General features: G+C 47.5%; 1 long non-coding RNA gene across 1 annotated transcript; it reads left to right on the top strand.

Moving 5' to 3' along the window:
* The first annotated feature begins 1,934 nt into the window (after positions 1 to 1,934).
* Positions 1,935 to 10,108, top strand: LOC104913899 (uncharacterized). Its single transcript, XR_014883303.1, has 4 exons — positions 1,935 to 1,999; positions 9,069 to 9,140; positions 9,608 to 9,715; positions 9,918 to 10,108. It is a non-coding gene; the product is annotated as an uncharacterized LOC104913899 (long non-coding RNA).
* The last annotated feature ends 2,273 nt before the right edge of the window (positions 10,109 to 12,381 follow it).

Below are 12,381 nucleotides of genomic sequence, written 5' to 3'. Positions count from 1 at the left end.
ACCAGTATGTATTTCTAACCAACATTGTTCAGTCCTGCATGTGAAGCTTTCTTCTTTCTTTCTAGGATTGGTGACTGCACCACCAGATGCAGTAGCCATTTTGGGCTGCCCATGTTCCTACACTCAACTTGTTCTGTTCTTCGGAAAGGCATGGACCTTATTGGACATGAAGATATCTTCATTCCTTCTACATTGGCCGAGTCCTCTGCCAGATGCTGTTGGCCTTGTGCCCCCCCTTGAGTTGCTGCGTTACCTGTGCCCTGATCCCTGGAGCGGGGTAAGTGACATAACTACCGGATGTAGTCCCTTGTGCTCACGTTGCTTTTACTGGGTGTTTTTTCTTTCCCCATCTTCAGGTCTCCCCAGTGCTGATGGAATGTCAGAGCCATGTCCCAATGTTAACTAGTTTTCTGCTTGGTTCAACAGCAGGAAAGGCATGGACCTTATTGGACATGAAGATATCTTCATTCCTTCTACATTGGCCGAGTCCTCTGCCAGATGCTGTTGGCCTTGTGCCCCCCCTTGAGTTGCTGCGTTACCTGTGCCCTGATCCCTGGAGCGGGGTAAGTGACATAAGTGTCCCTACCGGATGTATGTCCCTTGTGCTCACGTTGCTTTTACTGGGTGTTTTTTCTTTCCCCATCTTCAGGTCTCCCCAGTGCTGATGGAATGTCAGAGCCATGTCCCAATGTTAACTAGTTTTCTGCTTGGATTCAACAGCATTTTCTACCCTTTGATCTGTTTTTCTTCTTTTTTTTCCATGTTGCCCGTTGGCGCTTGGTTGGAGTTTCCCGGATCCAAATGCACTCTTGTGACCACGTGTGATGCCAAAAGAAGAGGTAGGCTCCCAAACAGGCTTTTGCAGAGTGCTGTCCATGTCATGGAATTTCTAGTACCAAGAGTTTGTGTTTCTAAGCAACGTTGTTCAGTTCTGTATGTGAAGCTTTCTTCTTTCTTTCTAGGATTGGCGCCTCCACTATCATATTCTCTAGGCGTTTTGGGCTGCCCAATTTTCCGCATTGAACGTGTCCTGTTCCTCGGTAAGGTGTGAACATTATTAGACACGGAGATGTCTTCGCTCCTTCCAGAGGTGCCCAGTCATCCAGCAGATGCTGTTGGCCTTGTGGCCCCCCCTGAGTTGCTGCGTTGGCTGTACCCTGATCCCTGGAGCGGGGTAAGTGACACCGCTGTCCCTACTGGACGGTGTTCTCTGCGTTTGTTGTCCTGTGCCCAAACGCTTGCAGCGTGGAACTGCGGTCCTCGCGAGCAGTGTCAGGACTTTAGCCAGGCTCTTGGTGGAAGCAGCAGGAAACCGCAGCCGGGTGGATGCCAATATCCAACGCTTAGTCTCTGTGCCGAGGTCAGTTGGTCCCTGACATGTCCTGTTGAACACGCTCGCTGAGGTCCTCTGGGCTTGGTGTCGGATGTCCCTCGTGCTCACGTTGCTTTCACTGGGTGCTTTTTCCTTTCCCATCTTCAGGCCTCCCCAGTGCTGACGGAATGTCAGTGCCATGTGCCAACGTCGTGTTCTTTTCTGTTTGGATTCAACCGTTTCTACCCTTTTGATCTGTTTTCTTCTTTTTCCATGTTGCCCGTTGGCGCTGCGTTGGAGTTTCCCGGATCCAAATGCACTCTTGTGACCACGTGTGATGCCAAATGAAGAGGTAGGCTCCCAAACAAGCTTTTGCAGAGTGCTGTCCATGTCATGGAATTTCTAGTACCAAGAGTTTGTGTTTCTAAGCAACGTTGTTCAGTTCTGTATGTGAAGCTTTCTTCTTTATGTCTAGGATTGGCGCCTCCACCATCATATTCTGTAGGCGTTTTGGGCTGCCCAATTTTCCGCGTTGAATGTGTCTTGTTCCTCGGTAAGGTGTGCATGTTATTGGACACGAAGCTGTCTTCGCTCCTTCCAGAGGTGCCCAGTCATCCAGCAGATGCTGTTGGCCTTGTGGCCCCCCCTGAGTTGCTGCGTTGGCTGTGCCCTGATCCTTGGAGCGGGGTAAGTGACACCGCTGTCCGTACTGGACGGTGTTCTCTGCGTTTGTTGTCCTGTGCCCAAACGCTTGCAGCGTGGAACTGCGGCCCTCGCGAGCAGTGTCAGGACTTCAGCCAGGCTCTTGGTGGAAGCAGCAGGAAACCGCAGCCGGAGGTGGATGCCAATATCCAACGCTTAGTCTCTGTGCCGAGGTACGTTGGTCCCTGACGTGTCCTGTTGAACACGCTCGCTGAGGTCCTCTGGGCTTGGTGTCGGATGTCCCTCGTGCTCACGTTGCTTTCACTGGGTGCTTTTCCTTTCCCCATGTTCAGGCCTCCCCAGTGCTGATGGAATGTCAGTGCCATGTGCCAACGTCGTCGTCTTTTCTGTTTGGATTCAACAGCGTTTTCTACCCTTTTGATCTGTTTTTCTTCTCTCTCTTCCATGTTGCCCGTTGGCGCTTGGTTGGAGTTTGCCGGATCCAAATGCACTCTTCTCACCACGTGTGATGCCGAAAGAAGAGGTAGGCTCCCAAACAGGCTTTTGCAGAGTGCTGTCCATGTCATGGAATTTCTAGTATCACCAGTATGTATTTCTAACCAACGTTGTTCAGTCCTGCATGTGAAGCTTTCTTCTTTCTTTCTAGGATTGGTGACTGCACCACCAGATGCAGTAGCCATTTTGGGCTGCCCATGTTCCTACACTGAACGTGTCCTGTTCTTCGGAAAGGCGTGGACCTTATTGGACATGAAGATGTCTTCATTCCTTCTACATTGGCCGAGTCCACTGCCAGATCCTGTTGGCCTTGTGGCCCCCCCTGAGTTGCTGCGTTGGCTATGCCCTGATCCCTGGAGCGGGGTAAGTGACATTGGTGTCCCTACTGGAAGGCACTCTCTGCTTGCGTTATCCTGTGCCCAAACGCTTGCAGCATGGAACTACGGCCCTCGCGAGCGGTGCCAGGACTTTAGCCAGGCTCTTGGTGGAAGCAGCAGGAAACTGCAGCCAGAGGTGGATTCCAATATCCAACGCTTAGTCTCTGTGCCGAGGTATGTTGATCCCTGACATGTCCTGTTAAACACGCTCGCTGAGGTCCTCTGGGCTTTGTGTCGGATGTTCTTCGTGCTCATGTTGCTTTCACTGGGTGCTTTTCCTTTCCCCATCTTCAGGTCTCCCCAGTGCTGATGGAATGTCAGAGCCGTGTCCCACTGTCGTCGTCTTTTCTGTTTGGATTCAACAGCATTTTCTACCCCTTTGATCTGTTTTTATTCTTTTTTTTCCATGTTCCTCTTTGGCGCTTGGTTGGAGTTTCCTGGATCTAAATGCTCTGTTTTGACCACGTGTGATGCCAAATGAAGAGATAGGCTCCCAAACAGGCTTTTGCTGAGTGCTGTCCATGACTTGGGGTTTTATTGTTTCACAATCAGTGTTTCTGCGTGACATTGTTCATTACTGTATGTGAAGGTTTCTTCTTTTTTTCTAGGTTTGGCGCCTCTACCATGACATTCTGTAGGCGTTTTGGGCTCCCCGAGTTCCTGTGTTGAACGTGTCCTGTTCCTCAGCAAGGTGTGGACGTTATTAGACACAAAGAACTCTTCACTCCTTCCAGATGTGCCTAGTCATCCAGCAGATGCTGTTGGCCTTGTGGCTCCCCCTGAGTTGCTCCGTTGGCTGTGCCTGATCCCTGGAGCGGGGTAAGTGACACCGCTGTCCCTACTGGATGGTGGTCTCTGCGTTCGTTGTCCTGTGCCCAAATGCTTGCAGCGTGGAACTGCGGCCTTTGCAAGTGGTGTGAGTACTTCAGGCAGTGTCTTTGTGGACACAGCAGGAAACCGCAGCCAGAGGTGGATGCCAATATCCAAGGCTTAGTCTCTGTGCCTAGGTACGTTGATCCATGACGTGTCTTGTTTAACACGTTCGCTGAGGTGCTCTGGGCTTGGTGTCAGATCTCCCTTGTGGTCACTTTGCTTTCACCGGGTGTTCTTTCTTTCCCCATCTGCTGGTCTCCCTAGTGCTGTTGGGATGTCAGTGCCATTTGTCAGTGTCGTCTTTTCTTTTTGGATTCAACAGCATTTTGTTAGTATTTGTACTGTTTTTGTTGTTTGTTTTTGTTTTCCATGTTGATTGTAGGTCTTTTGTTGGATTTTCCTTTTTCTGAGTGCAATGTCTATGGTAGTTGTGATGCTAAAAGAAGAGGTAGGTTTCTAAACGTTCTTCTCCTGAGTGCTGTCTATTCATTGAGGATGGTTTAATGACTAGTCCTGTCCTCTAGTCATGTTTTTCTGCAGCATATGTGAAGGTTTTTTCTTTTTTTTCTGTTTTTGGTGACCGATGGCGTTGGACTTTTGTGTTTGCTTTATTGTTGCATTGCTTGTGTCCTTATCCTGGCGAAGGCTATATTTTAACTTTATTATGAGTTGATGATGATCATTAATAATTTTGCTTTGTATTGAATATGTTGAAGTGTAGAGGTGTGCCTTGACCTTGTGATTTCTATCTTCCATTTGGGCTCTTGTTGTATAGTTTTGGAGACATCTCAGATGGACCGTTAGCAATATTCACTCCTCTTTTTAAGTGGCATGCTATGTTGATTCCTGTGTTTGTGTTTGTTCTTGCTGAGGTCCTGTCAACTTGGTTTTGGTTTTCTCTTGTTGTCAGTTTGGTTTCACCAACTTTTCTTGCTTTGTTCCATGCTTCCTGTTGCAGAAATTGCTCTCTTGCTTGAAGGGGAGGAGCTGCTCTTGCAGTCTATTATTTGTTCCTCTGCTGACTAAGAGGAATCCGTGAACAGTGACTGGATTTTTCAGCAGTTTGATAGCGAGGCAGTTTTGCTGTCAACAGAATTACAGGTTAATTTCGCGATGTTGAAATGCATGTGGAATTAGATTCTTTAGAGGAAAAAGACTTTGTGATTTCTTCTTCATTTTTCCCTTTAGATTTTTGTGTTGTTCTGTGCATGTGTTGTTCAATTTCCTTTAGCCTATGGAAGTTACCTTACATTCTGTAATAACAAATCCTGTGTAGTTTCATAGTATTTGTGATGGCAGTCATCCAGATAGTAGCTCATCACAAGGTGGAGAATCTGATGTAGGTTTTGTAATGACTGTTGCTATGTATTTTTCTGTTATTGTTATTGGTTTGTGAAAAGATTGTGCTGTATGTAGTTACTGGGTGCTGTTGGTCACAAGTTTTACATGGAGCTTGTGTTTTTTTTTCCTTTAACTTGTCTTGTGCACTACAGTGACCTGACTGTACTGCTATGTTTTTTGCAAATGTGATTTGGAATGAAGATCTGGGTTTTGTTATCGTGTTTTTGTTTGTATGTCTTAATAATTGGGTTTTATAGAATGTAATCAGGTTTATCAGTTGGGATTTACCATTCGTATACCTATAGTGACTGGGCCCAATACCTCAGCTGTCCTTTCGCAGTGCACAATGGCTACTGAGATCTGTTCCATCAGTTTCCAGGCAGCAAGGCAAGACTAATAGGTATGCAGCTACGATGATCACCTTTATGTCCTTATTCAAAGTTTGGCGTTCCATTTGTCAGTCTCCAAACTACTGGAACATTTTTGGTTAGCGTGGACCACCGAAGAACGCGGAAGAGCTGGTTGGCATTGATGTCTGCCCATTTCATTAGCTGTCCAGGGTGAGATCTGTCAGGCCCCACGGACTTGGTGGCATCCAATTTTTGGAGGAGGTCTGAAACAGTCTCATTGTATATCACGCAGGGTCTTTTCTTTTCTACATGTCAGTGTACCAGAGTCGGCAGCTGTGTGGCTAGGGAGTAATAAGTTTTTAATAGTAAGATTGAGGCAAAGAAGGCTTTAAGAGCCTTAGTATTATTTTGATCCTCAGTGAGCAAGTTGCCCTTGGTGTTCAACAGGGGATGGAGATGCTGTATAGTCCTTCTCTTGCTGTTGATGTATTTATTGAAACATTTTGTGTTTTCGTTAACCTTAGCGGCCAAGTTCACGTTCATCTTGGCTTTGGCCTGTCTAATTTTCTCTCTGTACAGCTTCCCTATGTACCTGTAATCATTATAAGTAGCTTGCCCACTTTTCCAGAGAACGTAAAGTTTGGTTTCATTTTTGAATTGCAGCCAAAGGCCTCTGTTCAGCCCATGTGCTCTCCTCGCCCGTTGGCTCGTCTTGTGTGACTTGGAACTGTCAGCTCTCACAACTTTTAAATAGTTTACTTTAAGTATTCCCAAGCTTCCTCGTCTCCTACGCTCTCCAAAAGTAGTAATGAAGGGACTGTCCCAATTATGATCCTAAGGAGGTTAAAGCGTGCCCTTCAGAAGTCTGAGGCAGCAGTTCCCTTGTCCCCAACATGGATTGCGAAGGCTCAAGAAATCTAGCATTTCTGTGTCACTATGGCCCAGATGGCATCCAACTTCTATGTTCCCCTCGAGCACTTTTTTATTATCAAACAGTGTCCAGGTTTTTCATTTCTTTCTTTGGCTCTTTCACTGGCTGCATTTGGAAGTTGTTTCTTGGGTTTTTTAGTAATGCCTGGGATTGTTCCGTATCTGCTATATTATCAATGTAGCACACATTTGGGAAGTTGAAGTTCTCCACACGAAGAGGAGGGAGAGAGTTTGAGATTGTACCAGCTGTCTATGAAGCGTGTCACCATGGCTTGTAGCAGACACCCACAATACTAGAATTGTTAAGAATCTTCGTTTTTGTTCTGGCCCATGAGTTTTCAAGCTTGTCATCGCTAACATTCATTTCCATACATTTACATACTTTTCTAACGTACAGGGCTGCACCTCTGCCTTTCTTTCTTTGTTGTTTCTTTTGGAAAGTGTGTAGCTATCCATCACAGAATTTCAGGTGCTACAGTTATTCCTCATGTCAATCATATTACAGCTTTCTGATTGCACAATGGCCTCTTGTTCATCTTTTTTATTACCTATGTTGCTTGTGTTAGAGTATAGGCACTTGAGCTGGGTTTCCTTTCGATTGTCAGCAGCCCTAATAGTGTCTTGAGCATGTTCAGGTGTTACTACAATTACTGACCTCACAGCAATTGTGGCATTCTTCCTTCTGCTTCACTGAGATGCTAGAGTGTGGTTTCTCACCAGCTCTTCCCTCTCCTACAAGGACTGGTAGCTTGTATAGAGGTTCCATTCTAGTTATTGTTGTTAAAACCCTACCCCCTTTGTAACTATTTTCAAGCTCTGTCAACGAACATTCTAATTCCTTCCAGGCTTGCTGAGCTTCGAGGCACGTCTTAATTTGTTTGCCGATTGTGTTTAGTCCGTCATCATTCCTTTATAATCAATGAATATTAAGATGTTGCAGTTATGAAATAAGCACTAGAGGTAGGCAAAGCAGTTTATAATACCAGCAAGAGAATAGATAGAAAGTTTACTTGTATCCTTGGCTCATTTACTAAACTGCAGCGGAACGGATCTTCAGAAGTGATCCTTCACCACAGGTGGTCAGCTCTTAAGTGGATCCAGGAGGGTTGAGCCTGGCTCCGCCCATTTCACCAGCACAGGTTGATTGCCTTCACCTGTGGTCCTGTGCATGACTCATCGGTCACCACAGGTGACCAATCAGCGGTTCAGGCCATGACTCAGCAGTTTCCATACAGTCCTACATGGAGATGACATCCCTGTATGTAGAGGTATATCGGACTTTTTTGGCCATTCCGTATGGCAGCGTGCCGTTAACCATTCTGTTATAGAATGGTTTTCCTTAAGATATTGATTACCTGCATATAACCTCTGCCTGAGAGCAGGATGCACAGTCATGGTGCCGGTCTGTCCTGTGTTTTTTTTGTTTTCTGAGTTACGACAGGACGGACTTGTAGCGGATCTGTTGAAATTGCAAATTCGAGATCTAATTTAGATTTTTTTATTTTCCTGGTGAACGCAGTCTGTTGATTCAGGATTCTGGTCATCGTGTATTGACATGTTACAAACTTGACTTATTGGAATATGTAGAATTGGGTTCTTCCCTGTTAATATGCCAACTTCTTGCTCTAACATTTCAATATTGTTTTTCAAAAGCTGGTTTTCATTCTTTAAAGTATTATTCCTCGTTTCAGCATGATTTAAAGTATTTAATAGTGGTCATGCCATTGTGGAGGCAGCCAGTTGTCTTTCCTTTGTGATCAATGTATTTTTGCTTAGTCTATAAAAGAAATCTACTCAACAGTATTGGAAAAAATATTTCCCATAACAGGTAGGGGACCTCATTTTTCGACGATAACCGTTAGTTCAGAACAGTGAGATTTCAGAAGTCCTGGGACCTGCCCAGGAATCATTTTATCTAGGGGCGCAGTGTTTTCCCCATTGACCCATTTATAGAAATTGCAAAGAAAAGACACGTTATAAATTCTAGTATATTTGGTTTGCTGTACTTGCCAAGCATATCATAATTAATTTTATGATACTACAGTTATAAACAAGAGAGTCAGGCAAACAAGATTATAATTACAAAAAGAGAATAGGTAGCAAACTTACCCATATGCTGGCCTTCGTTATCGAACTCCATCACAGTAGATTTCCAGAAAAGATTGTTCCCCACTGCTGGTCAGTTTTTAAATGGGTCCAGGAGGGGCGGAGCCAGACTCCGCCCTTCTGGCAGCACTGGTTGATTGCCTTCAGCTGTGCTCCATGCTGAGTCATCGCTGCCTCAGGTGATCAATCAGAGCTTCAGGCCATGACTCAGCAGTTTTCATACAGTCACCAATTGGCATCAGGGACAGACTGGGATTAAAATATGTGGGTTATCGCAGGTCCTCCAGCTATAAACCTCCATTGGCAGCCTTTCACGTTATTCATTTTCTTTGCCCTATGGCTGTACCGGCACTTTAAGGGCCCACCTGAAGCTGTGATGGAGCACCTGGGGAGGGGTGCGGCCCTGCAGCACAGCTGGGGGCAATTTGTCTGTGGGTGGGGCAGAGCCAGGCTCCACCCCTCCTTGATCCCATTTAAGGGCTGGGAAGGGCAGGGGCAGCATCTGAGCCTGGGGAGTGCTTCCTTTGGAGTGTGCCTTGCTCTTAGGGATGGGGTGAGTGATTTTTTTTTTTTTTTTTTTTTTCCCTCTCAATTTTGTAGCTGTTTTCTCTTTTTTGGCAGGGAATCCTGTCTGTACTTAGGGGGTGGTAGCCGTTTGTACCTGGAAGCTGCTTCCTTCACTTCAGAGTGTGGGTGAGTGTTGGTCCTTGGAATGGGGTAAGTGGTTTCTTTTTTTATTTCAGGGTTCTCATTTCCTCTTTTTGGGGGATCCTAATTCCTTTGAAGTGCTGGTAGCTGTAAGAACAGCATCTGAGCCTGGAAATGGTTTCCTTTGGGGTGTGGGGTGAGCACTTAGAAAGGGTTGAGAGATTCCTGCTTTATTTCAGAGCTGTGAACTCTGCTTTTCTGGGGGATCTCATGCTGGGTTAGAGCAGCTGTTTTAGCTGTGTGTGTTGTTTCCTTTTCAGTGGTTCTCAGCTCATAATCTCCCATCTGGGCTTCAAATATGTTTTTTTCTGTTTCTATGTTTTCCCACTTCATGGCTGTAATTAATAGTGTGTTGTGTTTATTGCATCTATGCAGTGTTTTTTAAGGGCATTCTGTGCATCTTTGTACTGTTTTCAATTACGTTCTGTGTCTCTTCTGATTTCATTTTGCAGCATGATGGGGTTTAAGGATTACCTGGGCTCCTCCAATCAGCGGTGTGAGATCTGTGTGGCAGGTAACGAACACCATGAGCCCCATGTTGGTGCACTGCTTGTATGCAGGTAGGTTTGCGATGCGGTCCGACTCCCCCACAGTGAACATCCACAGCTGGATCAGGTTGCTCAGAGTCTGACCCAGCCTTGCCTTGAAAGAGGCAGCGCATCCACCACGTCTCTGGCAACCTGTTCCACTGCCTCACCACCCTCTCTGTGGAAGACATTTTCTTTAGATTTAACCTCAATTTTCCCTTGTTCTTTCCTTTAGCTATTGAAAGGCTGTTACCAGGTCTCCTTGGAGCCTTCACTTTTCCAGGCTGAACAGCCCAGCTCTCCCTTCTTAAAGCAGAGGTGTTCCATCCTTCGGTTCACGTTTGTGGCTGTACTCTAGATGTGCTCCCACTGCTCCATGTGTCCCTGCACTGAGGACCCCATGTCTGGGTGCAGCACTGCAGGTGAGGCCTGAGGAGCGCAGAGTTGGGGGGGGGGGGGGGGTCGCCTCCCTTTGCCCGTTGACCACCAATCTTTGGATGCAGGCCAAGATATATTTGGTTTTCTGGGCTGGAAGGGCCCATTGCTGGCTCGTGTCCAGCTCCTACCCACCGGTACCCCAGGCCCTATGGGGCACTATTGCACTCAGTCCTTAAATCCCCCAGCATGTTTTGGTGGTGGGCATTCCCTCATCCCAGTTGCTGACCCTACACTTGGATTTGTGCGCACTACTCAGCGCTTTGAGGTCCCTCTGGATGGTGGGAGGTCCTGTCCCTCTGTTGTGTCACTGCACCCCACAGCTCGGTGTCATTAGGGTGCACTCAACCCTTCTGTTTATGTCATTGATGAAGGGGCAATCCCAGATCTTTGTATGAACTGGGTGTAGAACCCCCTGGAGAGCAGCCCTGTAGAGAAGGACTCGGGGATCCTGGTGGATGAGAAGCCAGACATGAGCCAGCAGTGTGCGCTCGCAGCCCGGAAGGCCAACTGTGTTCTGGGCTGCATTAAAAGAGGAGTGGCCAGCAGGAAGAGGGAGGTGATCGTCCCCCTCTACTCAGCTCTTGTAAGGCCCCATCTGAAGTACTGCGTCCAGGCCTGGGGCCCCAGTGCAGGAAGGATGTGGAGCTTTGGGAGCAGGTCCAGGAAAGGGCCACTAAGATGATCAGAGGGCTGGAGCACTTCTCCTATGAAGAAAGTTTGAGGAAACTGGGGTTGTTTTTCTTGGAGAAGAGAAAGCTCTGGGGAGACCTCATCACAGCCTTCCAATACTCAAAGGAAGTACATAAGCAGGAGGGGGGATGGCTGTTTCTGAGGGTGGATAGCGATACGATAAGGGGAATGGTTTTAAACGGAGACAGGGGAGGTTTAGGTTGGTTATTAGGAGGAAGCTTTTTGTACAGAGGGTGCTGACTCACTGGAACGTGTGCTTTAGAGTCACTTCCAGGCGGATCTGCTCCGTGATCACGCCCAGCACAGGGGTGAGACTGACATGGTGGTAGTTGCCAGGGTCACACTTTTTATCCTTAATATCTGGTGTGCTGTCACCTTTTTACTAGTTATCAGGGACTTCACCTGACTGCCTCCACTTCTGAAATACCATTGAGAGTGGCTCAGTGACTGCAGCGGTGAATTGTCTTGGAATTGTGGGATTCATCTCGTCAGGACCCCCCTCCCCCCCCCCAAAAAAAAACCAACCAAAAAAAAAAAAAACCCCCCCCCCCCCCCACCCACCCCCCCCCCAAAAACCCCCCCCCCCCACCACCCCCCCCCCCCCAACAGGGGGGGCCCCCCCCCCCTTTTTTTTTAACCCCCCCCCCCCCCCCCCCCCCCCCCCCCCGCCCCCCCAAAACCCCCCCCCCCCCCCCCCCCCCCCCCCCCTTCTCCCCCCCCCCCACGGGGCCCCCCCCCCCCCCCCCCCCCCCCCCCCCCCCCAAACCCCCCCCCCCCCCCCCCCCACCCCTTCCTTTTTTTCCCCCCACTTTCCCCCCCCACCTTTCTTTTCCCCATTAAATTCCCCTTTTTTCCCCCCCCCCCCCTTCCCCCCCTAACCCCCCCCTTCTTTCCCCCCCCCCCCTTTAAACTTTTAAAACCCAGGCCTTTCCCCCTCCACCTTTCCCCCTTTTTTTTCCCCCCCCCCAACTTTCCCCCCCTTTCCCCCCCTTTTTTTTTAAACCCCCCAACTTTTGGGTTTTCCCCCCCTTTTCCCCCCCTTCTTTCCCTTTTTTTCCTTACTTTTTTTTTCCCCTTTTTTTTTTCCACCCCCTTTTTTTCTTCCCTTTTCCCCCTTTCCCCCCACTTTCCCCCCTTTTTCCCCCCCATCCCTTCCTTCCCTTCCTTTCTTTCCTTTCCCTTTTTTCCCCTTCCCCACCCTCTTTCTTTCCCCCTTTTTTTTTTACTTTTTTTAATTCCCAACACCCTTTTTTTTAACCTTCCAAACCCCCCCTTTTTCCCAAAAATTTTCCCCTTTTTAACAACCCCAACCAATTTTAAAAACTTTCCCAACTTTCTAAATAATCCTTTTCTTTTTAAACCCAATTTACACAACCTCTTTAAAAAACTTTTTTTAACCCCAACAAAAAAAACCCAAGCCCCTTTTCTTTTGACAACTTTTCCCCCCTAAGACAGGCCTTTACCTTTTTTCCAAAATGGGAAAAAGCGGGTGGCCCACCTAAAAAAAATTTTTTCCCCGGGAACAACCCAAATCTTTCCCCCAACCCAACCCTTTCTCTTTTAACCCCCCC

Source organism: Meleagris gallopavo, chromosome 5, assembly GCF_905368555.1.
Source record: "Meleagris gallopavo chromosome 5, MGAL_WU_HG_1.1, whole genome shotgun sequence".
NCBI lineage: Eukaryota > Metazoa > Chordata > Aves > Galliformes > Phasianidae > Meleagris > Meleagris gallopavo.
Note: the sequence above shows the minus strand (reverse complement) of the source record. Positions and strands in the feature narration are given on the sequence as shown.